Here is a 12528-nt window from a genome sequence, read left to right on the forward strand (position 1 = left end):
CCTTGAGCATGTTGCCACCCTTTAGAAATGGGGATTCTATAATCTGGAGAAGATAGAAAGAAGGTAACCAACTGTGTTTACCGCTGGTGTAAGAATAGAGTTGTGCCACGTACCTATTTTCTCTGATCTGATGACATGTCTTCAGCATCAAATACCTCCCCTAGAGTAAGCCCAACAGTCCAAGGCTGCTAGAAAACCCTGGCCTTTATCAGTGACACAACCCTGGCCTGGTTGCCCCAGTGGAGGGAGTAAAACAAGCTGTCAGACTCGGCATTGGCCCTATCCTGGAGCTCGCCTAAACTTAAGCTTTCATAATCTCAGTCAACTTTTAAAAATGCAGCTTGCTGATGTGAGTGGGAGCTTGGAATGCTGGAGGGGAAGGGTGAAAGTCAGGTCAACAAAGGAGATGGAAGTGCATTTTCTTCCACAGACACAGAGCTCCCTTCAGGACTGAACTCCAGTGACTTCTGAGTGGGAAGGAGGAGAAAGCACTGCAAGACAGCTTAGCCTGGCCACAGATGCAGCTGGAAAGTGTGACAGGAAGGACAAGTAGGTTTTCTCCTTGAAGAGCAATGTATTCTACTTTCTAGATGTACCTAATAGAGAACGAAGGAGCAAAATTGAGTCTGGGGAAGAAAGTCCAGAAATGATTAGAGGAGATATTTTTGAAGGGTGTGACTTTGGCCAATACACCTGTATGCACTGGTTCTGCAAGACCCTGTAAATTTACTAGCGCCATATGTAATACAATATGATACAACACCGAGCAATCCGGTAGGACATGTAATATGATGTAATATAATGCAATCCAATATAACATAACAATGCAATATAACAGCAACTAAAATTTATTGAGCGCTCATTGTATAATAGACATGATACAATGTACTTTCCTTGCATGACTACTTATAATGGCATTCACAGAGCATGTTCCATTATCGTCCAGAGGTTGGTAACTTGCCCAAAGCCACTTCATCAGATGCTGGACTCAAGACTCGGGCTCTGGAGGCAGACAGCCCTGGGCCGTCTTCCTCCAGAGCCCCCCCCCCCCTACTCCTTTGCTGTCTTCTGCCTTCCATTTGTTTTTTGTCTACTAGGGTGTTAAGGAATGTTGCGGTGACAAGGCCAGGTGGTGGCAACAGACAGGACTGGAAGAGTTTAAGTGAAAAATAGCTCATTTGGGCTCTGGATTGGGAACAAATGTTCGACTGGCTAGAGAAATAAAAGAAATAACACCAAAAAGTTATTTTCATTCTGCCCAAATGTTCAGAGAACAAAATAGTTAAAGGTTTCTTGTTATACACAGTCCAGGAGAGTAAAGAACAGAAGAGGAAATGCTGTACCGATCAGAATTATATAAACAGATAAACTTCTTTTTTCAGCACGGAATCATGCAAATATATGCATGCGTTATGAAGGTTTCACAATTCCCTTGTGTATCTCCACAGTCATTCTCTGCCTGGATAGTTTGTGCATTTACTCATTAACTCAAACATTTTATTCATTCATTCATTCATTCATTCATTTACCTAGTCATCTGTCAGATGTTTATTCAAACTGTTGCATGCAACCCTACCAAAAAGGACAATGAAGGTTTAAGACTTTAAAAAAAAAAAAAAATGCTGTCTCCTGACTTAGATGGGATGGAATTAAGAGATGATTTTCCTCTTCAGCTGTACTTTCAGCTCACCATGATTGAAAATGGTTGTCTGCTTTGGACAGACTCCTTTACTCCTCTGGCATGCCACTGGCATACTGTAGGGAGTTACCTGTCCCTGATTTGTGACTGGGACAGTGGGAAGAACAGGGGACATTTGATAGGTTCTCCATCTGTCTGATGGAAGCAAATCTGGTTCAGGGATCCCCTGTGGGTTTCTATAGGATCTCGAAGACTTCAGTTTCCAGGAACTATTGAAAGCAGCTTGGTCCCTTTAAAATTTCCCTCCCACCTATGGAGGGCAGGTGCCTGGGGATTTTCTAATCCCATTGAAGAGCTTCCTCCTGTAACTGGATGGCTGATAGCCGCTTCCCTGATCTGACCTTTTGAATGTCTTGTCTTTCCAGAGCATTTTCTCTGAAAAACCCAGCAATGAGCATCATTCTTGACAGCTCTACAATTGTCCACACCTCTATATGGACTCTCTTAGGGCTTCTGTTACAAAGTCTCCAGACTAAGGCATTCCCCTCCTCCCAATAACCATCTCATCCTGAGAAGGTGTTCCAGATCATTCCAGATCACTAAAGATGACCTGTGTCAAAAATGGCTCACCAGTGATGGCAAATGCCCTAAGCAGGTTTCTACCTGTGAGGCAGTCTACCTCCATAAGGACTATCCAATTACGATGATGCTCCAGAAAAGTGTGTATTAGTGTGATGGAAAGGACAGTGGAATGAAATTCAGAACACCCCCTCCCTCCATCACCACCAATGCCCTGGATATTTGTTCCTATCCTTTTCTCTGCTCAGATTTTCTCTACAAAATAAATAGTTCAGACAAAGATAAGGCCTTGGGTCCTATCAAGCTTGGACAATCTATGACTTTCCGAGTACTTTGTGTATTACCTGCTTTGGCAGTTTGCACTTAGAACTAGGCTTCAGAGACTTAGCACACCCTAATGTTCACTCAAGTGGCAAGTGTGTTCAGTCTCGGTGGTATACATCTACTCAGCATCTCTGGCTTTTGGAGTGCAGGGGGTAGCTGGCATTCCAGCCTGGGCCTGGGGGATTTACAGCAGCTACTTCATAAAAGGACACTACGGTCTCTTGGGGAACCAGTCTGGCCTCTTGGCAGAGGGGAGCCCAGGAAGAGGGTCCACAGCCAGGAGCTCTGCCCAGGCACAATGCTCCGGGAGGCCACAATCTCAAGCATCTATGAATGGAGAGAGGGGAACAGTCAGTCCCAGTGTGTTTATTTGGAATCCTAAGTCCTATTTGATCTTAGAAACTTGGAAGCTGTAGGACCTGGAAGTGCTAAAGCCCAGAGGCCGTGCAGTGTAGTGGAAAGAGAACTGGCTTTGGAATTGGAAGTTCTTGTTTGAGTCTCAGCTCTGCCCTGACTGGCTACGTGACTACGAGCAGGTCTCCTCACCCTGCTGACTCTGGCTTTTCTTGTCTGTCCGATGATGAGAATTAGGTCTTCCCTGATGATCTCACAGGGCTGGTCTTGGTTGGTTACTTATCCTGCACACAGTGTACAATACCCCGGTAATGTCTCCATCATGATCTGAGGACAATATTAGGGCAGAATGATGATAATATTAGTTTCTGTAGCAAATACAACATTAATAACTATTGCCACCAGCTGTTAAGTTCTTAATATGTACCAAACACTCTGCTAAGGATTGTGGAAACATTATTTCATTGCCGAAGGTCATATGGTTGTGGTAAATCTTATGGCAGGACTCAACACAGACATCCTGACTTCAAAGCCAAAATCTTAACGCTTTGTGCCTGTGCACGCTTCATTCCTTGTGACCAACCAGGCAGATTTCTCTAATAAATACACAAAATAAATTAATCACATCCTTTAAAACAGGCAAACACAACAACTTTAGAGTGTCATACATTAAAAGACATTTTGTGGAGCAGAATTAAATAACAAGGAGAAAAATCCAACCCTGTGTTCACTAATAGTTAAACAACATTGCTTACTCCCTTAAGTAAAGCTTTCTCTTAGGCTTGGACAGAATGGGCCTCCATCCCAACTATCCATCCCCCCCTCTTCCATTCCCTTGAGAAACAACTTGCAAGCACCTGTTTTGTTCCAAGTCCCCAAGCAGTGGTCAGATCCGGTGGTGAATGAGGTGTTTGTGTCCTCAAGGATCATTCCAGAAGAGGGTATTGATAAGCATACAATTAGAGCATGAACACTCTGTGATGGGACATGGGCAGGGTACTAAGGGCAAACAGAAAATAAAAAGTTAACACCATCTGAGATGATCAGAGAAGGCTTCCCAGAAAAGGTGACAACTAAGTTGAGTTAGTCACACTGTTGTAAAGGAAGAGATGAGGCCTTAGCAGGGAAGAAGGAAAAGAGCAGCCCATTTCAGGAGGTTGAAGTATTCCCCATGATAGCTGAGAGGCAAGAGAAGCAAGACCCAATCAAGGAGTCAAAGGAAGTTCCGAATGGCTGAGGAATAGAGTCCAAAGACAGGGGTGGTGAGAGCTGAAAAGGAGGGCCATATATCCTTCACTGTAGTCACACTGGGAATTAATTGAAGTGATTCAAGCTACGGGAATGAGTAGGAGAAATGTGGGTCATCATGTGATTTGTGTGTTTTGAAGGTGATTCTAAACACAGCATGGGGAATGGTTTAGTAAGGGGCAAGGATGATGACAGCTTACAGAAGATAGAACCCCTTGGAAATTATTTGGAATAATTCAGCCAGAAGATGAAGATGACTCCTCGGGGTCTGGCAGTGGGAATGGGGAGGAGATACCATGTAGAAGGTGTAGTGAGCTGATGTGATCTAGATTGGTCCCTTGGTCCCTGAGAATAAGGGCTGATCTGTTTTGTGCCAGGTTCTTTCTAGTTAAGACGGAATGGCTTTGTGTCCTCAAATTTCCGAATCCATCATCTCCTGCTTTTTGACATCCCTCATCTCTTCCCTTGTATTTTTTTTAATGTTTCATTGTATTAATCAGGGCTATGTGAACTGCTGTATCAAATTCAGAACTTTCAGTGGTTTATCACAATAGAAGGTTCTTTCTTGTTCATATGGGACTCTTTGCAGGTGCATCTGTGGCTTCCCTCTGCATGCAGGTTCAGGAAACAGACCTTGTTCAATTGTATGGCTTTGTCATCCTCTAGGGTCCCAGTGTTTTAGCATCCATCTAATAGAGGGGGCATGGGAGAGGGAGAAAATATCCTTGCTGCTTAAAAACCTCATTTCTGTGTCCCTAGTGAGAGCTCATCATGTTTATCTTCTACTAGTTGACAGTTGCTGATTGTGGGGATGGCACAAATATTTCATTCCTCTGGTTTAGACACTGAGAGAGGATGACACCCTCTAAGACACAACACAGAAAGGATGACTCATGAGCTTTTCATCACAGGTTAAGCCATGACCATTGTGCTATCACTGAGCAAAGGACACCTGAGAGATGGATGATCTGGGCTCAAGTTGGGGCTCCCTCGGCAACTTACAGCATGACTCGTGCCAGTCACTTAGCCTCTCTGGGCTCCAGTTTTCTCATCACTAAAACAAATGGACTGGGATACACTGGTGTTGCTCCAAGTGTATTCTGTAGGACATTAGTTCCATGAGATTTTCTGGGGAAAACCTTTACTAGTCAAATAGGTGTGAGATATCCTGTGAACTTGAAACCTCTCCTGGAGGATAGTCCTGGCTCGTGGATGTATTGAAGGGTCTGGGAAATCCTGTGCTAAGGAACCTTATTTGGCCTTCACGTTGACCTTTCCTAAAGTTGGGACATGGAATTTACATATCCAGGTATTAATTTCTGTAGTTAATGTTTTACCACTAATCAGTGGAGCTGTAGCATAGAGAGGTGTGGCCTGAAGTCAGGCAGAATGAGTTCTTTCAGCCTCAAAAAAGGGAAAAAGAAGGAGAAGCTGAGAATTGTGCTAAGAAGACTGGTACCTTTCATGTGCTGAAAAGCTATGAGAAAATTGACTGCACTGTGCCTAAATATCCCTTTTCTGTCATCATGGGTATCCCACAAACTCCCAGGGACCAACCCCTGGACAGTGGAGCATCTGGATGGAAGTGGGATTGTTTCTGCCTGTAAGACTCTACCTAGGTCCCTCCACTATCTACATGGGCCCATCTCCTGTAAACAAGCCTCTAGTGAAGAGTTAAAGTCATTTTACCAGAAAGACAGAGAAGGGAGACTTTTTTTTTTTTTTTAAGATTTTATTCATTTATTCATGAGAGACCGAGAGAGAGAGAGAGAGAGAGAGAGAGAGAGAGAGGCAGAGGCAGAGACACAGGCAGAGGGAGAAGCAGGCTCCCTGTAGGGAGCCCGATGTGAGACTCCATCCCCGGGCTCTGGGATCATGCCCTGAGCCAAAGGCAGATGCTCAACCACTGAGCCACCCAGGCGTCCCAAGGGAGATGTTGTAACACATTCTGACTTTAACTCTTCATCTAAAGAAGTATTTTTATTTAAGGCTAAAAATGGTCTATATGTCCTGAACCATTTTTTTTTTTCTTTTCAGAGAAGACCAAAGCAGCCGGGAATTGTGAGCTGGTTTCTGGGACATTTTAATAACTTAAAACCAGGAGTGAATGTATTTTATACAAGTTAAACATGTTCAAATGATCTTTTACACGTAACAGCTTTTTTGAGATATAACTCATATAATCATATGTTTCACCTCTCTCTTGAAAGTACAGAATTCATCAAGTTGTAAAATCATAATCAATTTTATTTTTTAAAGACTTTATTTATTGATGAGAGACACAGAGAGAGGCAGAGACACAGGCAGAGGGAGAAGCGGGCTCCCTGCAGGGAGCCTGATGCAGGACTTGATCCCAGGACCCGGGAATCACGACCTGAGCCAAAGGCAAATGCTCAACCAGTGAGTCACGAGGTGCCACTCAATTTTATTTTTTTTTAAGTAGGCTCCATGCCCAATGCGGGGCTTAAACTTGGGACCCTGAGATCAGGAATCATATACTCTACTGACTGAGCCTGCCAGGCACCCCCATAGCCAATTTTAGAACACTTTTTATTACTTCTAAAAGAAATCCCATGCCCATCAGCAGTCTCTCTCTTTTCTCCCAAGGCCTGAACCCCTAGACAACCACAAAGTACTTTCTGTCTCTCCAGATTTGTCTAAATTGGACATTTCATATAAAGAGAATCACGTGGTCTTTTGTGACTGACTTCTTTCATTTGGCAAAATGTTATCATGATTCATCAATGCTGTAGCATGTATCAGTACTTCATTCTTGTTTTTGACTGAATGAATACTATTCCATTGTGTGGCTGTACCACATTTCATTCATTCATTCATTCATTCATTCATTCATTCATCAGTTTATGGATATTTAGATTATTCTACTTTTTGGATATAATGAATAATGCTGTTATGAACATTCATGTGCAAGTTATTGTGTGAACATGTGCTTTCATTTTTCTTGACTACATACCTAGGAATCACATTTCTGGGTAATACGACAATGGTTGAACATTTCTAGAAACTCCCAGGCCATTTTCCAAAGTGACAGCACCATGTTGCATTCCCATCAGCAGTATATGAGGGTTCTAATCTCATCACCACTTGTGTTGTCTTTTTAATAATAGCCATCCTCATGGATATGAAGTAGTTAGTATCTCACTATCATTTTTATTTATTTCCCTGATGACTCATGATGTCAAGTGTATTTTATTGTGCTTAGTGGTCATTTGTAAATCTTCTTAGGGAAAATGTCTATTTAGATCTTTTGCCTACTCTTGAACTGTTTTTAAAAAAATTATTGAGTTTTTTTTTAAAAAAGATTTTATTTATTTATTCATGAGAGACACACACACAGAGAGAGAGAGAGAGAGAGAGAGGCAGAGACAGAGGAAGAGGGAGAAGCAGGCTCCATGCAGGGAGCCCAACGTGGGACTCGATCTCAGGTCTCCAGGATCACACCCTGGGCCAAAGGCAGACACCCAACCGCTGAGCCACCCGGGCCGCCCCAATTATTGAGTTCTAAGAGCTCTTTATCACTTATCAAATATATATCTTGCAAATATTTTCTCCTATGGATTGTCTTTTAACTTTCTTAGTGGTGTTCTTAATGGTGTAGCAAAAAAACTTTTTGATGAAATTAATTTACCCATTTTTGGTGTTGCTTAGTCTATTCTCTATATTTAACCGTTGACTAATCCAAGGTCGTGAAAATTTATGCCTGTGATTTTTTTCTAAGTATTGTTTATTTTTAGTTCTTTCATTTACCTTGTAACATTTAGTGTTGAGTTAATTTTTATATATAATGTGAGTTAGGGGTCCACCTTCATTCCTTTGCTTATGAATATCCAGTTGTCCCAGCACCATCTGTTGAAAAGACTGTCCTTTCCTCTAATGAATGTCTTCTCTTTTTTGTTTTTTTAAGATTTTATTTATTTATTCATGAGAGATGCAGAGACACAGGCAGAGGGAGAAGCAGGCTCCATGCAGGGAGCCTGATACGGGACTTGATCCCGGGACTCCAGGATCACGCCTTGGGCCGAAGGCAGGTGCTAAACCGCTGAGCCACCCAGGGATCTCCACACTGAATGTCTTCTTAACCTCATTGAAATCAGCTGACCATTAGTGTGAGAGTAAAATCTGAATTTTTAATTCTATTCACTTGCTCTGTATATTTGCATTTATGCTGGTGTCACACTGTCTTGATTATTGCAACTTTGCAGTCAATTTTAAAACTGGAAAGTTTAAGTCCTCCAGGTTTGTTCTTTTTCAAGATTGTTTTGGCTGTTCTAAGGTCCCTTAAATTCCCATATGAGTTTTAGGAACAGCTTGCCAATTTCTATTAAAAAGCCAGTTTGGATCTGACAGGGATTGTGTTGAATCTATAATTAATTTGAGGAGTATTGTTATATTAATGAAGTTGAATATCGTTCAATATCATTATTTTCTAATCAGGTATTAGAAAATACATTCAGATTTTTTCTAGTCAGGATATTTTCTAATCAGGTATTAATTTCTTTCAGCAGTATTTTGTAGTTTTCAGAATATAATTTTTGGAATTTTTTCGTGAAATTTATTCTTAAGTATTTTATTTTCTTTTATGCCATTGTGAATGAAATTATTTTCTTAATTGCATTTTTGGATTTATTCCTTACTTTTGTGTTGAAACACAATTGATTTTTGTGTATTGATCTTAGAACCTGCAACCTTCCTGAACACATTTGCTAGTTCTAATAGTTTTAAGTGTATTCCTTAGGATTTTCTATATACATGATGATATCATCTGTAAACAGAGATAGCTTTACTTCTTCCTTTAGAATCTGATGCCTTTTTTTCTCATTATTTTTTTTTTTGTCTAATGTAACTGTCTGACACTATTATGTTGAATGAAGTGGTGTGAACACTTATCCTGGTCTTGTTCCTGATACTGGGGGAGGGAGGAAGCATTTAGATTTTTTTCTTTTAAGGATAATGAAACATGGACCAAAATGTGGCTGACCATGAGTGAATTGGAAATGGTGGACATACCTTGGTTTACTGTAGAGGAAGAGATTCAAAGACTTAGAGAGATTGGAATGTTAGAGTGGATTTGTTATGTAAAGCCTACTCTTCCTCCCTGGGAGGACCCAAAAGCTAGACCTTCCACTAGCATTGTGAGGAATAAATATGTGAGGAGAGCTGACCACTCTTCTCCGTAGGCTAGAGTTCACAGTGGAAACTGCAGTCAATGAATCAGGAAACTGAAATGCAATGGGTATAATTGGATCCTGAGTGGCAGGGGCTCCACCACCAAAGGGCAAGTGGAATGGCTACTATAATATACAGTAAAGTCAAAGCAGCAATGGGTAGTCTGACTTGTGTAGAACTATGGCTCTGGCTAATTAATCACAATGAGAAGTAAAATTTACAGGAAGCTTACTAAATTTTTGTTTGGTACAAGCAGAAAAACTTTAAGCCAAATGAAAAAAAGAAAGTTTAACCTGAATCCTAAAAACAGTCATGGTCTTAAAATCAGTTCCCAGACTTGAGCCAACTTATAGACCCACAACCCATTAATGAGGAGGGGGTTGTGTCTCCTTGAGGAAAGACCTCAGTACACTACCAAAACTTTACGCTGTTAATCTTTCTCCCAGTTCCCCTGATGGGACCTATAGCCTTTTACCAGAGTAATTGTATATTGAGGAAAGGAAATAATTAGACCCTTTGGGGATTACTGGAAACTGGTCTAAACTAAGTCCAAGAGACCCAACATCTGTGACTGTACCCCATCAATCAGTGGAGGCGCTTATGGAGGTCAGGTGACCAATGGAGTTTTAGATCAGGCCCATCTCTCAGTGGATCCCTGAACCCTCCCTGTGGTGATTTTCTCCGTTAAAGAATGCGTAATTAGAATAGGCATACTTATCAACTGGTGGAATCTTCCTGTTAATTCTTCTCTTTAGGTCTGGGTTTTTCATAGGTACTCTTTTTTCAGATTGAGGATGTTCCTTTCTAGTCCAAGTTAGTTATGTGTTTCTGTCACAAAGGGATTATTTTATTTTGTTAAATTTTTTTTCAGCTACTATTGAGATGATTGTGTGTTTTTTGTCATTTATTTTTTATTAAAACATATATTAATCATACTTGGATCTTCAACCAGTCTTATATTTTTGCAATAAATCCCTCTGGTTATGGTGTATAATCCTTTTTATATCCTGATCATGATTTATGACCTTTTAAAAAATATGTTGTTTGATTTTCTTTGCTAGTATTTTATTGATTTCTCTACCTGTATTCGTAAGAGATACTGATCTGTAGCTTTCTTGTTATCTTTGGTTTTGGTATCGAGGTAATACTGACCTCATAAAATGTATTGAGAAATGTTCCTTCCTCTTCTATTTTTATGAAGAGTTTGTGAAGTATTGGTATTGATTCTTTTTTAATGTTTAGTAGAATTCTTTAGTGAGTCCTGGGTTTTTCTTTGTGTATAGTTTTTTTAAAAAATATATTACTAATCTCTTGTTATAGATCTATTCAGATTTTCTATTCCTTTTTGAATTAGTAGTTTGTACCTCCCTAGGAATTTATCCAGTCCATCTGGATTATCTGTTTTGTTGGCATACCATTGCCCATAGTGTATCTTTGGGTTTTTTTTCATTTCTGTAAGGTCAGTACTTTTGTTCCCTCTTTCATCCTAATTTTGGTAATGGAATGTTCTCTCTTTTTTGTTAGTCTAGCTAAAGGTTTTAATTTTTTTTTTCCCAAACAATCTTGGTTTTGTTTATTTTTCCCCCCTGGTTTTCTATTCTCCATTTCATTATTTGTACTGTAATCTTTATTATTTATTTATTTTTGCTTGTTTTAAAGTTAGTGCATCTTCTTTTTCCAGTGTCTTATGGTGGAATGTTAGGTTATTTATTAGAGTTTTTTGTTTTTGTTTTTTTTTTTTTTAACATAGGGTATAAATTTCCCTTTCGGCACTGCTTTAACTGCATCCCATAGATTTTTCTACACTGTATTTTAATTTTTATTCATTTCAAAGTATTCTATAATTTCCTTTGTGGTTCCTTCTTTGGCCTATTGGATATTTAGGAGTGTGTTGTTTAATATCAACATATTTCTGAATTCCTTTAATTTCTTTCTGTTACTGACTTCTAAGTTGATTCCATTGTGGAGATCATTAGTTCTATGATTTCAATCCTCTTAAATTTATTGAGGCTTGTTTTACTGCCTAGCATATGATCTGTCATGGGGAATGTCTCATGTGCACTTGTGAAGAATATATATTGTGTTGTTGGTAGGTAGAGTCTCTGTTAGGTTTAACTAGTTTATAGTGTTGTTCAGCTCTTCTCTTTGTCCATCTTCTGCCTTTTTGGTTTATTTATTATTGGAATTGGAGTAGTAAAGTCTTCAACCATTGTTGATTGTCAGTGTTTGACATTGTTAATTGCTTTATGTGTTTTAGGCTCTGTGTTAGGTACATATATGTTTGTTATCTTTCTTGATAGACTGAATCTTTTGTAATAATTAAATGTTTCTCTTTAACATTTTTTTTTGTTTTAAATCCTATTTTGTCAGATAATAGTCACTTCAGCTTTCTTATGGTTACTGTTGGTATGATCTTTTGTTTAATCCTTTTACTTACAATTTATTTGTATCTTTGAAATTAAAATGTGTCTCTTGTAGATGGCATATAATTGAGTCTTTTTATTCAGTTTGACAGTCTCTGCTTTTTGATTGGAATGTTCAGTCCATTCACACTTATGTTACTGTTCACAGAGTTAGATTTACATCTGTCATTTTACATTTTTTCTATATAGACATTAGTTTTCTAATGCCATCATAACAAAGTATCATGAACTGGAGAGCTTATCACACACAACACAAACAACAAATAGAGGCCCGAAGTTCTGAGATCAAGTTGTCAATGGAGTTGTTCTTTCTTTGGCTCTCTTTGGTCTCTCTCTTTGGCTTTTTTTTTTTTTTTTTTTTTTAAGATTTTATTTATTCATTCATGAGAGACACAGGCAGAGGGAGAAGCAGGCTCCATGCAGGGAGCCTGACATGGGACTTGATCCCAGGTCTCCAGGATCAGGCCCTGGGCTGAAGGTGGCACTAAACCTCTGAGCCACCCAGGCTGCCCTCTCTTTGGCTTTAAAAAATCCATCTTATCCTTCTCTCTGTTCACATCATCTTCTCTCTGTCTTCATGTGTCCAGATTTTTGTTTCTTATAAGGGCACTAGTTGTATTGGATTAGGGCTCACCATAATGACCTCGTTTTAACTGTATTCCCTCTGTAAAAACCCTGTTGCCAAATAAAGTAATATTATGAGGTGAGGGATTAGGACTTCAACATATGAATTTGGGGGGGACATAATTGAATCCATAAGATTTTGTTCCTGAA

At 39.6% G+C, this 12528-nt stretch overlaps 1 long non-coding RNA gene across 1 annotated transcript in view; it reads right to left on the bottom strand.

The window, feature by feature from the left end:
• Positions 1–1056: 1056 nt before the first annotated feature.
• Positions 1057–12528, bottom strand: part of LOC144319960 (uncharacterized) — a 150373-nt gene continuing 138901 nt past the window's right edge. The window contains exons 6-7 of the long non-coding RNA XR_013385594.1: positions 3754–3895; positions 1057–3223 (exon numbers count right to left, since the gene is read on the bottom strand). This is a non-coding gene — a long non-coding RNA (uncharacterized LOC144319960). The remainder of the gene's footprint in view (positions 3224–3753; positions 3896–12528) is intronic.

This window comes from Canis aureus, chromosome 1 (genome assembly GCF_053574225.1).
Source record: "Canis aureus isolate CA01 chromosome 1, VMU_Caureus_v.1.0, whole genome shotgun sequence".
NCBI lineage: Eukaryota > Metazoa > Chordata > Mammalia > Carnivora > Canidae > Canis > Canis aureus.